This window comes from Podarcis filfolensis, assembly GCF_964270895.1.
Source record: "Podarcis filfolensis genome assembly, chromosome: 7".
Taxonomy (NCBI): Eukaryota; Metazoa; Chordata; class Lepidosauria; order Squamata; family Lacertidae; genus Podarcis; species Podarcis filfolensis.
Genome location: NC_139603.1, coordinates 74,784,131 through 74,799,363, shown reverse-complemented (window position 1 = coordinate 74,799,363; position 15,233 = coordinate 74,784,131).

Genomic DNA, 15,233 nt, shown 5'->3' with positions numbered 1-15,233 from the left:
ATATTTGCCAAATTGCCCCATGTCTGGAAAAGAAAGCAATTCAGAGAATACGATTGGTGTTCACTGTTGTTGCTTTCAGTCTGCAAATGATACGTAACTGATTACATTCCTCCATTTGTATTGTGTTTCCTTTGCATTGAAATGAATGGGGTGGAATAATGTAAAGACAACATAGTTTATGTAATCAACATAGTTATCTGTGTAAATTACATACTTTTGCCACAGAGTACTGTGAGACAGTTATTTTTGGCAGAAGTTGAACAGCAGTGGAACGGAAACAGTGATGCATGTGATGAATACAGGGGGGAAATGGAAAATGACACTTTCTTACATCCCAGCATTTGGACTTAGCACTTCTTCAGTGCAGAGGCCCTGATGCCTCTGTGTTGCTTAGGCTACCTCTTGACTACTACCCTCTTGAAGGCAAGTTTGGTTTGTTCTCTCCAACCTTTCCCCCTCTCGGCTCAGGGACAGGACTGGTCTACTCATGCCAGAGGCATAGCCTTCCCAGAACTGGTGCCCTTCAGAAGTTTGAGCACAACCCCTATAATCTCTGGCTTTGGCCATGCTGGCTGAGGCTGATGGCCGTTTTTGTGCAAAACATCTGGAAGATATCAAGTTAAGGAAAGGTGATGCTGAGCAGGGATGCTGTTAGACACCAGCTCTCATCACCCCCAAACCACCATGGCCAGTGGTCAAGCAGGAGGATGGTTGCAGAGCGGACTACTGCAGAGAAGGCAATACTGAATTAGATGGACCAATCTAATTATATGACTTGGTATAAGGCATCTTCTATCATACTGCCTAGTCAGTTTCTCCAGTCTTAAATTACATAGCTATAGTTATTATGGATATTGCATATTTAAGCATTTGGATTTTTAAAAATGTAAATCATCTGAAATCATGCTTATTGGACAGCTAGGTATTTTGATTGTGTGTTTTGATTCTGCTTATTGTAAACTGCTTCAATATCTATGGGCAGTGGTTGTTGTTGCCATTTGAGAGACAATGGATTGTGGAGTCAAACTGCTACGTCAGCTGCACCAAAGTGTTCTCCCCAAGTCACATTTTCATTGTGCCACAAACTTTTGCCTCTGGCGCTGCCCAGAACTGGCATGTGGCCCTAGAAGGCTCTCCAAGAAGAAATGAGGTTCCTGGGCTGAAAACGTCCAACACCTTTGGCCTAAAGACTGACTTGCTTTCTTCCATGTAACTGTTAAAGCCAAATTGCCCTCCTTCGTACTTCCCTTTCTCTCTGCCCACCCCCGGCCCAGAATTTCTAGGCTCCGTTTATGCAATTCACACACCCAGCATCTGGAAATTAAACAGTGAGCTAAACAACAGCTCCCTTGTGATTAGGACCTAGTAATGTAAATTTATGCTCCGAATTTTTATAACTTTTAAATATCGCTAAATGAAATTGAGACCCTGAATGCTGATTTCATTATATGTGATTTCCAGATCGCTCCCAAGTCAGCCATAGCTATTCATAATAATTTATTCTAACCTAGTCATGATGACTATAGTTAGTCCCTAAGCACCCTCCTCTTATCAGGGGTAGCATAGAATTGCTAAAATCCTCAGCCTAGGCAAAAGCCTGGAATTTCTGGAGCTGGAAGAAAGTGATAGAGATGAGATACAGAGTTATCATGTCACGGTCTGGTTCACTGGCGGTCGAAGTCTTGGCTGAGGACGTCGGGACCGGGGGCAAGACGGTGGGGTGGGAGCAGGAATGGGACTCCGGAAGCCAGGAGTCAGGGAGCCAAGAGTCTGAGGGTCAAAGAGCCAGGAGTCTGAAACCAAAGGTCCAAGGGTTGAGGAAGCAAGGAGTCACGAAGTCAGGGGTCCGAGGATCAAGAAGCAAGGAGTCAAACGCAGCAAGGCAGGGAACGTGTTGCTGTGGCAAAGAGCTGAAGAGAAAATGCTGACCTTATATCCCTTCCCAGCTCTTGCCACCAGGTGCTGTGAGTTACCAATCAGCCTCACCTGTGAGGCTGCGCCTTGCCTCTTCAGAACAAACTTAGGAAGGCCCCAGTCCTGCAAAGTCCTATTGGTCACAGGGCCTGGCTCCTGCCCACACACCTGACATATCGATTCCAACCAGTAGCTCAGCCTATTACTCCAGAAGTTGTCGGATTTCAGCTGGGCTATGCAATAGGGGGCTCCTCCAGTTGACCTGTTTATTGAGCATTCATACATGGACTGGCAGTGCCTCTCCAGGGTTTCAAACAGGGGGGCATTCCCACCCCTGCCTGGAGGTGTCAGGTTCTCCTGATGAGCTGCAGCCCTTCACATCATGACGCCCATTCAGATCACACTTTCCCTAACTCCCAGGCAGCATGGCTGGTGATCAAGGATGATGGGAGTTATAGTTCACAACATTTGGAGGGTGCCACACAGCCTACCACTGTGTAAACAGCTATTTCCTACACCCCTGCAAAAGAAAACATTATCTGCGACGTAGTTCTGAGTTGGGATCCGAACTAAGCTTGTTGGCAGCCATCTGTCTCAACAAACAATGGAGTGTGCCTCCGAGGGTGAAGTCAAATGGCTGCATTAGCAGAACCAAAGGAACCTCCTTGGGGCACAAACCTGGGCAGTGTGTATGGAGGTCGTCGGCTGCCCAGACGACAAGAGTCATCTCTTGGTCTCACTGATGTGGTCCAAAGGAAAGCAGAGCAATACGTTTGACACCAGATTGGCTACAGGAGTTGCCGGAAGCAGGGACTCCACTTCGGATTCGTGTAGGGTTTATTCCTTAGCCTTTTCTTCTCCCAGAGGTAATGAGTTTTCCTTATCCTAGGTGGGCTACCTTCCCAGGTTTGCCCCTCACCTCCCTCTACAGAACATGCAGAAATTGCCCACTTTGGACCCACTATTGGGCTCATCTGCTCATTCCGCCAGAGCCTGAACTAAGGTAAAGGGACCCCTGACCATTAGGTCCAGTCGTGGCCGACTCTGGGGTTGCGGCGCTCATCTCGCTTTATTGGCCGAGGGAGCCGGTGTACAACTTCCAGGTCATTTGGCCAGCATAACTAAGCCGCTTCTGGTGAACCAGAGAAGAGAAACGCCATTTACCTTCCCACCGGAGCGGTACCTATTTATCTACTTGCACTTTGAGGTGCTTTCGAACTGCTAGGTTGGCAGGAGCAGGGACTGAGCAATGGGAGCTCACCCCGTTGCAGGGATCCAAACCGCTGACCTTCTGATCACCAAGTCCTAGGCTCTGTGCTTTAACCCACAGCGCCACCCGCGTCCCTTGAACTAAGGTAGGCTACAGCTAACTGATTGTGCCATTTCCTTCACCAGACAGCTTTCTGAATCTACGATAATGCTTTCTCAGTGTGTGTGTGTGTGTGTGTGTGTGTGTTATAAATGCATAGTTTTTACTTTGAATGTCCTCCCATTTCATCCCACGCATGATCCTTGATCTGTTCATTTCACAAACGCGGCCAAGAACTCTGCAACATGTCACCAAGCGATATTATAAAGAGTAATGTTTATCCTGTAAGAACAGCAGGCCTACCATGATCTTGGAATGGATTTGCAATCAAAATAGCTGCTATGCTTTAAAGCCAGCACTTGTAGAAAAATGGTGTTTTATAGCTATTTCTCCTAATGCCAGTTCTGATGTAGTTTTTACCCCTGCAACTTATAAACTTTCAAGTGCGGTGGAAGATGATTTATCTAATCTATATGATACAGTTAGAACGCTCTGCTGTAAAAAATATATATGAGCTATTGATCTCAGGAGATTCTAATTTAGATTAGCTTCCGGCGGGGTGGAGGCAGGAGAGACAGCAATAAACTGAAGCATTCTTTGTAGGCATCGCGTTCTGAATGTGTTATCAAGAAGTTAAAAATAGCCTTGGTCAGCACTAATTTTTACCACCGTAAAATCTTATGCCACAGTCTGGCTGAGCTGGTCCTCGCAGAGATCATTCAAGATAGGGTAATTTATTTAATTCTTAGCATTCATAATCCTGCCTTTCTTTCTTGTTGCATTGATAGTCCCAGATTTCTTCCACCAATGAAAGCAAGGCCACATACATTGCATTTTTTAAAGCAGTTCAGTGAAAGGAGGCAGGAAATTCTATGAAAACTAGAATTATTGGCTGTAGTTCACCCCGTGGTTGTGGGTCCGCTGTTTGGGCTCCCTGCCTTTCATCCCACTAGTTGCAATAAGCACCAGTCCTCACTACTGCCTATAACTACACTGTAAACAAATCACAACAAATGCTCTGTATAGACAAGGCATAGACTAACTACCATCAGGGCTCTTTTTCCGCTAGATCTTACAGGAACTGAGTTTTGGCACCTCTCAGGTGGGTACCATTCTAAGAGAGCGAGGGAGGCATTCATGGTGAGTTCCGGCACCTCCTTTTCTAGAAAAATAGTACAGTGGTATCTCGGGTTACATACGGTTCAGGTTACATACGCTTCAGGTTACAGACTCCGCTAACCCAGAAATAGTGCTTCAGGTTAAGAACTTTGCTTCAGGATGAGAACAGAAATCGTGCTCTGGCGGCGCGGCAGTAGCAGGAGGCCCTATTAACTAAAGTGGTGCTTCAGGTTAAGAACAGTTTCAGGTTAAGTACGGCCCTCCGGAACGAATTAAATACTTAACCCGAGGTACCACTGTACTGACTACCATGTAAGATTTGTGAAAGCAAATAGGGATGGATGCTGGATAAAGATATAATCTGAGGGAACCCAGTGATCTGAGAATCATAGCTACCTCTCTTGTGTGTGTCTCCAACATGTTGAGTTTACATTTATTCATTTATTTATTTTAATCAGTTTATGGGTGGATTTACACGGGGGGGGGGGGGAGGAATGCTATAAATAGGTCAGAAATTAAATCGCTATAACAAAAGAAAACACGGTGTAAAAATCCCATAGAAGTTTTTTTTGCTCTCTGGTGCCCTCTGCTGTTGCATACTTATAACACATTCAAATTGTCCCTAGTCACCTATTGAAAGAACTGTTAGCTGTTCTCTACAAAATGCATTCTGCATGGCAGCCCATGTGGACTTGGTAACTGAGCGACCCCTTATTTGCTCCTCACTTATGAGTGCTTGTCACTTAAATCTCTTTCTCCCAAGAAATCGTCCTTTGTGCTTTCTGTGCCTGTCATCATCAAACTAGAGCCCTTTGTTAAAAGCTTAGGTCGCTCGACAAAACTAAGTAGCCTCAGAGCCCACTACAATGAGATAGTAATTCATCAGTTCTTGCAAGGGAAGGTAATAAAGGTTTAAATGAATGTTTTGGAGTTCAACAGACAATGGTCTGTTCATCAGACGCAATCATGAAACATAAACTCCCCAACCTAGAGACCTTGTTATTTGGGGGATTAAAAACCTGATTGTAATTTACCACCAATATTTTAATTATTGCATGCAGCTCTCTGAGAGCAGTGCTCAAGGTGTGTGCATGGGGACATGGGGACATACCCTCAAAGCTGCTGAAAGAACTGCAGCTCCCTCGGGCCTGTGTCTAAGAGCTGCTTCACATCTAATTTTAAAATGGGGCTGTGCAACCTTTTTGACGCTGCTTTGTCTTATTCCCAGCTCTCTTTACAAAGTAGATTCACCCCTTTCTATTAAGCCACTTGTGCTGTATGGTGAGTCAAAGGGTGCTTCTAAACAGAGGGTCTGAGGCAGTGGTGTAGCATTGGTTGCCAGTGTCTGCTTCACCCAGGAGATTATAGGCGCAGAGATAAGAAGAGTTATTCCATTGTCTGGAGAGATCACTTCCTGGTTTGCATGCTGCCATGTTATGGAAGTACACAGCTGTGCTGAGGCAGCACTGGGTGTTAAAATGTTGCACCCTTAACAATTTTGCACCCGGGGCAACCACCCCTGTGCCCCCCACACTACACCACTGGCTTGATTGGAGTGTGACAAAAGATTCAATGCCACCACACACCCCAAGACTAGATTTCTCTACTAGCCAGCATTTTCCCTCAGATTCTGCCAGGCACAACAACTCATCAGATTCTGCCTGGCTCTACTTCTCCTCCTCTGCCTGGTTCTTCTCTGTCTCCGCCTCAATCTGCCTAGCTAACAGTCAGAGCTAATTTGTACAAAATTGTGCAAATTTATGTAGATCCAGTTGGTTAGATAAGACTAATCAATGGAGGCTGAAGTCCTGCACACAATTACACATGTGTAAGTCCAGCTGAACTCAGTCTGACTAACTGCTGGTAAACACATATAGACCTGCTCTGTAAGCTTTCTTCAGTTGGGTGATATGCCCTAGTTGAAATGAGACTTCTCAGATACATGCAATGAATTCTGATAATTGGGAGATTAATAGTTAAGATACTGATCTGAGAAGCTCTGCTGAAAAGAGAAGGAGGCTATAAAACTCTAGCCTCTTTTTCCACTGCTCAAGTAATTGAATGAGAAAATGGGGCTGAATTTGTGAGTCATCTTGCATTATCATCAACGGGTCCGGTTGGGAGTTGGCAAAAATTCATTATAAGACATATTTGAACATGATTTAAATGGACCTCACATGCAGCCTGCCACATGTCTAAGCACACTTGCTATTTACCTTATTTTTAAAAGTTCATTTCTTGGCTCACCACTGTCTTTTTAAAACTGCCTATGTGCTCTTGAAGACAAAAATGGTGTGAAAGGATGAAGGTACACAAGAACAAAAGGATAGTGGGAGAGAAAAAATATTCTGTTTTCCCTAGGAATGAACTGGGAAGGTATCTGCTTCTAATCAAGGACAGGGCTGTACACATATTTTATTTCTTTTGAAGGAATTAAATATGTGCCAGTCAAAGAAGAATCATGAGATTCATATTGATATTTTATAATCTGTATCCCCGCAGGTCCCATCAGTTCTCTTGCCTATGGATTTCCAATTTCATTCTTAACACGGTCCTGCCACTGTCTGATTACAGTTAACTTCTGATACAATATTTATTTTAAAGTTAAATCCCAAGGTGGCTTCTTAAAAAAACCCAGCCAAGACTTTATTCCTGCTAATGCCTTTTCAGTTCATACCAGCATCTGCTGAATTGTTCCAAACCAACAGAGTTCAAACTTCTTACCCTGAGGGCAACTTTTCCACAACCATCCAAACTGTGGCATAACCCTTATGCACTGCCAGAGATTCTGGGCACATCCTCTGGCGCACTTGCCATTTGCTAGAAACTAGACAAAGCCATCCGAACCACATCACACAAGCGCACATCCTCTCCTGACTCACAGACTAGGAGTATTTGTTGGAAGGGATTCGAGAACACACCCGAACTTTAGGTTTGTGCTGTAAAAGTGGATTAAAGAGCTCTGTCACCCTGCACAACAAATCCACTTAAAACGAATAAGACATTTTGCACCTGTGCAGAAGGTCCCAGGTTCAATCTCTGTCATCCGTGGAGGAGGACAACTTAAACACGTTGCAGAGTTCCCCTAAAATAGACCAGAGGCAATTGTATTTCATCCAGCAGAGCTTTACTGCTACTGAAGGCAAATGAGAACAATGGTCACAAATCCAATACATTCAGGATTGGCAGAGTCCATAAGAAATCCAGTTGCAGCACTTAACTGAAATTTGACTTAGAACTTATAGATATAGGTAGGTAGCCGTGTTGGTCTGCCATAGTCATTGTTAGAACTTATAATAAGACTAAAGAGAAAGTGAGTGAAACCCAGGCTCCTTCTGGCCCTACTATTATAGTCAGCATGACCTTGACAGAAAGGACAACAGAACCAGTTTAAACCACCTGTACTCAGTTTCCCAGAAGGAATAACCTGAACATCATGAAGTTTCTTTCACACAGAGATGCTTCTTGAACCCTCTTGAATATAGTAGACTAGGAAATATCTCTACACATCAGATCCATACTTTCTGTACTAAGAAATGCAAACTGACAATCTCCAGGAAGGGCTCCTTTGAAAACCCTAGAGAGCCACTGCCAGTCAGTGTAGACAGTACTGAGTAAGATGGACCAATGGCCTGACTCTGTATAAAGCAGCATCCTATGTTACTAGCTTTCCAGATTCTAATACAGTGATACCTCAGGTTACAGACACGTCAGGTTACAGACTCCGCTAACCCAGAAATAGTACCTTGGGTTAAGAACTTTGCTTCAGGATAAGAACAAAAACCGTGCAGCAGCAGCGCGGCAGCAGCGGGAGGCCCCATTAGCTAAAGTGGTACCTCAGGTTAAGAACAGTTTCAGGTTAAGAACGGACCTCCGGAACGAATTAAGTACTTAACCCAAGGTACCACTGTACTGGTAATCTGTCAGAAGATGGTTTGAACACAATGTCTTGTTGATATCCTTGCGAGTTGGTGGGAGCGCTACAACTTGGCCCTGAAGTTCCCAGACTGTTGCAGTCAGGCCTGGCCCACTCATGAGGCAGGGTGAAGCAGCCACCTCGGGTGGCAGAAGTCCTTGAGGTGGAGCTTCCATGGTGCCTGGCTGCTTTTGTCACCAGCAGAGAAGCGGTGCTGTTATCAGTGCCAGTTTTTGGCGAACTCTCACAAGAAATCACCACGATCTCACAAGATCTCACAGAGCATGCAAAATCTTGTGATATTATGGTGAGATCTCGCCAGAAATCAGCGCTGATGCCAGCCCTGGTTGCAAGTCTGCCCTTGACCTCAATATGTACTCCAAGAAACAGGAAGAAAACACAAAATTGATTCCTCAAGAAGGAACAGGGAGCTTAGAAACAAACGGAAAGGGATATGGTGAGTAATCTGAGAGAAGAGGAGGCAATTTTCAGGTTGGAGATAATGGACGCAGAGAAGCAGTTAAAGATGAAATACCATGCAGATGAGGAGACAGAATGACAACTGTGGATGTATTTTTCCTTTGTGGTGTTCTACCACCTCTTTGACTTTGTTCTCCCTCTGGGAGAAATTACACAGCTGGCAAAAATTGAGTGCAGCTGGCAATTACTGTCACTAACTGGCGAGAATATAATATTGATGTGAAAAGACTCCAAACTTCAGTTGCCCCAAATGATTCTTCCATCAAACGCGTTATAGAACAAAAGAAGACTGTAGTAGAAAACTTCCTTCTTAGAGCTGCCTCTTTCATTTAAAATAATCATGGCATACCAATTTGTTATTCTGTGACTGTACAGATTCTATAGGCAAGGCTCAGGTACATACTGCCAGGGACACACATAACCTCCGTTTTACAGCAGCTACACTGAGCTTACATCCACAACATACATTTAAAGCGTTCTTATACCACTTTGGCAGTCATAGCTTCCCCCAAAGAACCCTGGGAACTGTAGTTCATTATGGGTGCTGACCTCGCAGACTTACAGTTCTCACCACCCTGAACAAACTACAGATGAGATGTTAAAACCTCTTCCTCGATAATATTCAACTAGTTATCAAATTCTTTTTTAAAATGAGCAGGTATGGGGAGAAACCAAGACCACAGATCTTCTCTCTGACATTTAATTTGATGTGTGCAATTCTTCCTTTTCCCTTTCTGTATGCTTGAACCCTCAATCATGTGATTTTCCACCTCCCTCCCCGCAAGTTGGACACTCCAGGAACAGATTTAAACCTCACCTGCGGTTTGTGTGAATGGGGTCCATGTGAAACAATTTCCCTTGGTATTGGGAAGATATTCCTATTTGCTTTCCAGTTTGATGCTGGTTCTCCCCAACCCTGAGTGTTTGAGGTTAGAGGCTCAGAATATTCAGCAGGTCACTTGAGTGACCTTGGTTAGTCACAACATGTTCAGTTTTAATTGGCTAAAAGAACTCATTAGGTTTCAGCTCTTAGCTCAATTGACTAAAGACACAAGGGCACGAGCCTATTACAGCTAAGCCAGTGGTTGTCCAAATTTCCTACCTGTGGGAGCTGAGCTATCCATGCCACCTTACCTGGAGGAAATCCCCTGAGCAGCACCTGCCTGTGTGTTGTAGAGAACTCTGGGGCATAATCTAAGCCTGATGTGCAGAACTCAAATAACTCTGAAGGCCACTTTTACATTTTCATTAATTCAAAAGGCTGCATTGCTGAGTTAACACAGAACAGTATTTTTGTTGCAGTTTTCACTTGGTGTTTTCTTTTTTAAGACTCCCCTTTTCTCTTCACAACCATCACAGGTCTCTCTGAGCTCCTCTGCCAAGCTCCTTGGCTTTTCTTTCTGCACACCATGGGCCTCTCTCTCTCTCTCTCTCTCTCTCTCTCTCTCTCTCTCTGCACTTCATAGTATGGTCAATGGACCCAGGGGTGCCATTGTGTCTATGACACCTGCAAATACACATTCAAAAAACCTCAATACATGAGAAGCTGCTCTTCCTGCTCAGTTCCTGTTTGTACCACCTTAGTCTCCCCTGTAATGAAAACACACCCTTACATGTTCCCACATTTCATTGGATGCCATGACTGGATACCCTCCTTGCCTTCTGAACAAAGAAGTGCAAAGAGTTTCTCTCCATGAGCAAGCACAGTGATGACTGATACGGGTGCCTCTTTTCCACTATTGAGGGTGGGGATAATTCCCGCATCATTCTGCGATCCTTTCTCTTTCTGCTTTTTTAGATGCAGCACTTATTTTGTGTTATGCCACACTCCACGACAGCCATTTTGTGACTGGCACCCCTGGTAATTCTCTCTCTCTCTCTCTCTCTCTCTCTCTCTCTCATTTTTATTAAATTTCCTGTTTTACAATTTAGAATACTCATTTAAACATCCTTAAAATATCCATGACTTCCATTCTTCTCTTTCCATGGTTCATTTTGCATGTCACAAATCCCTGCATATTTTACATAAACTAAACCATTCAGTATTCCATTATTACATCCATCAAAACTTATTTACACTGTTGAATTCATCTTAATGCTGCCAATGTTTTCAGGTGCACACAATTCCCCCCCCCCATATATTCAATAAACATTTTCCAATCCTCTCTAAACGTATGTTCTTCCAGTTCTCTTGTTCTATATGTTAAGTTTGCAAGCTGCGCATATTCCATCAGCTTTAGTTGCCACTCTTCTTTAGTTGGGACCTCGCTCGTTTTCCATTTGGGGCTAACGAAACACGGGCCGCAGTAGTGGCATACATAAATAACCATTTTTGACACCAGGGAATTTCCGTTTGGATTATCCCCAACAGAATGGACCCCTGGTAATTATTCAGCATTCCAGGTGTACCCACTGAGTCACAAAGGTTTGGGACATTCCAGAATTGCAGAAGCCAATCCTGGCTTCTGTCTGCATCCTGAAATGTACTGGGGGATTTTGTCATACCAGAGACCCGGACCAAAAGACACTCACTTTGGCGCTCGTCAGCAGGTTGGCTCCAGAGTGCCTCCCAGGCTCTTCCAACACGTGCCAGAGAAGGCGCTCTGGCATGGCCCTGCCAACATCTTGATTTGGGGAAGGAAAATGTTGGAGGGTATGAAACACAGACAGAGAAAGGCTTAGGTGGGCTTACACCTGGCCACAAGAAGATGAGAATGGGTCGCAAACAACTGGATTTTGTGAGTTTCTGCAGGAGCTGTAAATAGTCAGGGAAGGAAACACAACTGGTATATGGCCCTAAGGATGTACAGGACTTGTTCTAATATCCAGATTATAAGATTCAGTATAAAGCAGTTTCCTATGTCCCTAGGCCAAGTTAGGTGATCTTCTGTATGCCACACAGCAAATAGGTGGTGGAGCAATAATTTAAACTTAAAGAGCCAAGATGCTGTATCTTTATTTTTAATTATTTGTTTCCATTTGTGCCTCTGGTGAGAATTTTTATTTGTTTCTTGCTTAATGCAAATGTCAATCACTGTAATTATTTATTCATCATGGCTTGAGCTCAGGCTAATGAAAATCCAATTGAAAGTTGACAAAGAGCAGATAAGAGTCAGATTAACTGATAAGACAATTACCGTTTCCTCCTCAGCCTCAGAGGAAACAAAGCAGCGTCTCCGGCTGAGAGTAAACAAACAAATGAAAAAAAAAATCCTCACCGGGACCAAATAATGATTAAAATTTAATACTTTTCTGTGTGTTTTCAAACAATTTCTCAGGCACTAATCCCACGGCAGACCAGGCGTTTCGCTTGCCTGTCATTCACTCTTGATGAAAAATGGCAACTAATTCCTTGCTTCACCTTTGGATGTCTTGAATCTCAACAACATACTGTTCTACATACCCCCAGTCTCCAATCAATTACATACAATCAATTAAAACAAGTCAGTCCCTGCCTGAGGCTTACAATCTGAAAAACATGACACATGAGGGAACTGGACCAAGGAGGGAAGGCAGGAACAGCAAATATGCATTTTGTAAGAAGTTGCATTCTATTGTGCGTTTCTTATTCTTACAATTGCATTTATGTAACTGTCATGATTTTTGTACTGTGTAGGTATTACGTTATATATACTGACGTTTGTGTTCTATGCTACAGACCTGCTACATGGCCTTTTGATGACGGGCACTGCATACATTAAATAAATAACAAATCAAATAAAAATAATTATGAAGCAGGAGCAAAATCCTCTTGTATATCTTTCCGATGTGTGGTTCACTTTACGGAAGACATCTGAAGGCAGCCCTGTTTAGGGAAGCTTTTAATGTTTGATGCGTTACTGTATTTAATATTTTGTTGGAAGCCGCCCAGAGTGGTTGGGGAAGCCCAGCCAGATGGGCGGGGTATGATGATGATGATGATGATGATGATGATGATGATGATTATTATTATTCACAGCATTAACACTCCAACACATCTTGCTTCCCTGAAATCTGCCTTCCTGTAACTTAAGCCCCTCAAATCTAGCTCTGCCTCTGAGGCAGTGGAGGGCAAGTCTTAGCCCCTTCTGATATGCTCGTTCGCATGTTACACCGAACACAGGTACAAGCAGTCTCCACACATGTGTGAAAGAGTCATACGCCTCACAGTTCTGTACACAGGCTCTGCACTTGTTGAGCTCTACATGTGAATAGCTGTTCAACTCAGTTATCTGTGTGCACGTGTGAACACCCCTGCGGTGACAGTCCCTAAGGCATATGAAGGGTGCCCTGGAGTCCCCTCTCGCTTTTCTTCTCCATCTTAAACAGACCTAGTTCTTTCAACCTTTCCCTATATGGCTTGTTTTCCATACCGCTGACCATCTTTTGCTGCCCTGCTCTCAACCTCTTCCAACTTTTCTTAACCTTTCTTAAAGTGTGAAACCCAGAATGGGTCGCAGGACCACTTCAAAGCCGGGTCCTCCTGATAGACTGAAATGTTGAGCACCGTAAACAAGGTCTTTCTCTCGGCTTGGTGGTTCCTTTGGAACACAAGATGGCAGCACCAGCTTAGGTTTCAGGGATGAAAGCAGAACGCTGTTCAGTTTGTCCCTGCAGAGTGCATTTCCTGTCATTTTATCACAATCGATAGATAGGGAACGAATATAAAGGTCACCTTTCATCTTCCCTAATACATACGTTTTGTTTGTAATGGAAAACAATCAATACAGACTATAGTATAATGGATGGGAACATCATTCTCAGGCCTAAAGGTCATTTGAGTCAATTGGAAAGGAATTCTGCAGATGCACAGAGGTACTTTCTTCATTGCTATTCTGCTCATTATTATCACTTCCCATGTGCTAAAGTTAAGGCCTTATGGTGAAACAGGTTTTGCTGCTAAGCCCTGGTGAGATTTGGTGCAAATTAAGCCGCAACTATCAAGGCAATGGGGACGCGGGTGGCGCTGTGGGTTAAACCACAGAGCCTAGGACTTGCCGATCAGAAGGTCGGTGGTTCGAATCCCTGTGACGGGGTGAGCTCCTGTTGCTCGGTCCCTGCTCCTGCCAACCTAGCAGTTCGAAAGCATGAAGTGCAAGTAGATAAATAGGTACCACTCCGGCAGGAAGGTAAACGACGTTTCCGTGCGCTGCTCTGGTTCGCCAGAAGCGGCTTAGTCATGCTGGCCACATGACCCGGAAGCTGTACGCCGGCTCACTCGGCCAATAAAGCGAGATGAGCGCCGCAACCCCAGAGCTGGCCACGACTGGACCTTATCAAGGCAATAACCTCTCCTCTGCGGATTTGCACACAATGCATTGTTTCATTGTTATCATTTATTTCTGCAGCGTACAGTCTACCTTCAATTCCCCTCCTCTCTCACAGAGTCATAGAACATAGGATTATAGAGACTGAAGGGACACCAAGGGTCATCTAGTCCAATCCCCAGCGATGCAGGAATCTCAAGTAATGCATCCATGACAGTTGACCATCCAACCTCTGCTTAAAAACCTCCAAGAGAGTTCCCTCTTCCATGTGACAGCCCTTGAGATATTTGAAGATGGCTATCATATCTCACTCTCCTCTCTTTCAGGCGAAACATACCCAGTTCCTTCAACTGTTCCTCATAAGGCTTGGTATCCAGGCCCTTGATCATCTTGGTCACCCTCCTCTGCACACACTCCAGCCTGTCAATATCCTTCTTAAATTGTGGCACCCAGAACTGGACACAGTACTCCAGGTGTGGTGTGACCAAGGCAGTATTGAGTGGTGCTATTACTTCCCTTGATCTGGACGCTATACTTCTGTTGATGAAGCCTAGAATAGCATCAGCTTTTTTGTTGATGTTGTTCCTGCTGCTGCTGCTGCTGCTGCATCACACTGTTAACTCATGTCAAGCTTGTGGTCCACGAAGACCCCTAGATCCTTTTCACCTGTACTACTGGTAAGCCAGGTGTCCTTCATCTTATATTTGTGCATCTGGTTCTTCCTGCTTAAGTGCAGAACCTGACATTTGTCCCTGTTGAAATTCATTTTGTGGTTGTTGTTTTTTTGTTTTCCCCACAAAAGAAATTATTCATTTTATAACACAAATAAACAACACAAACAGAAAAACAAACAATACAAACAAATTCTTGTCTTATCCTTATTTTTTCTAAACATTGTTATGTGGGCTTCCCTAAGTCCCCCCTATGTGATTTTCATTTTACCTCATCTTTAGCAGTTTACTTATATCATAATTTCTAACCATTTTTTTATCACACTTACTTTAACCATAAAAATCTTCATATTTTATCACTTACAAATAATACTATTTTAAAATACACTATCTTCTACTTCTAACCCTACAGCCTATATCCACTTCCAAAGATTTAAATATTCACATATTTTTTCAAATATTCCTTAAACTTCTTCCAGTCTTCTTCCACTGTCTCTTCTCTCTGGTCTCGGAGTCTCCCAGTCAGTTCGGCAAGTTCCATATAGTCTGAAATTCATTTTGTTAGCTTGGGCTCTGTT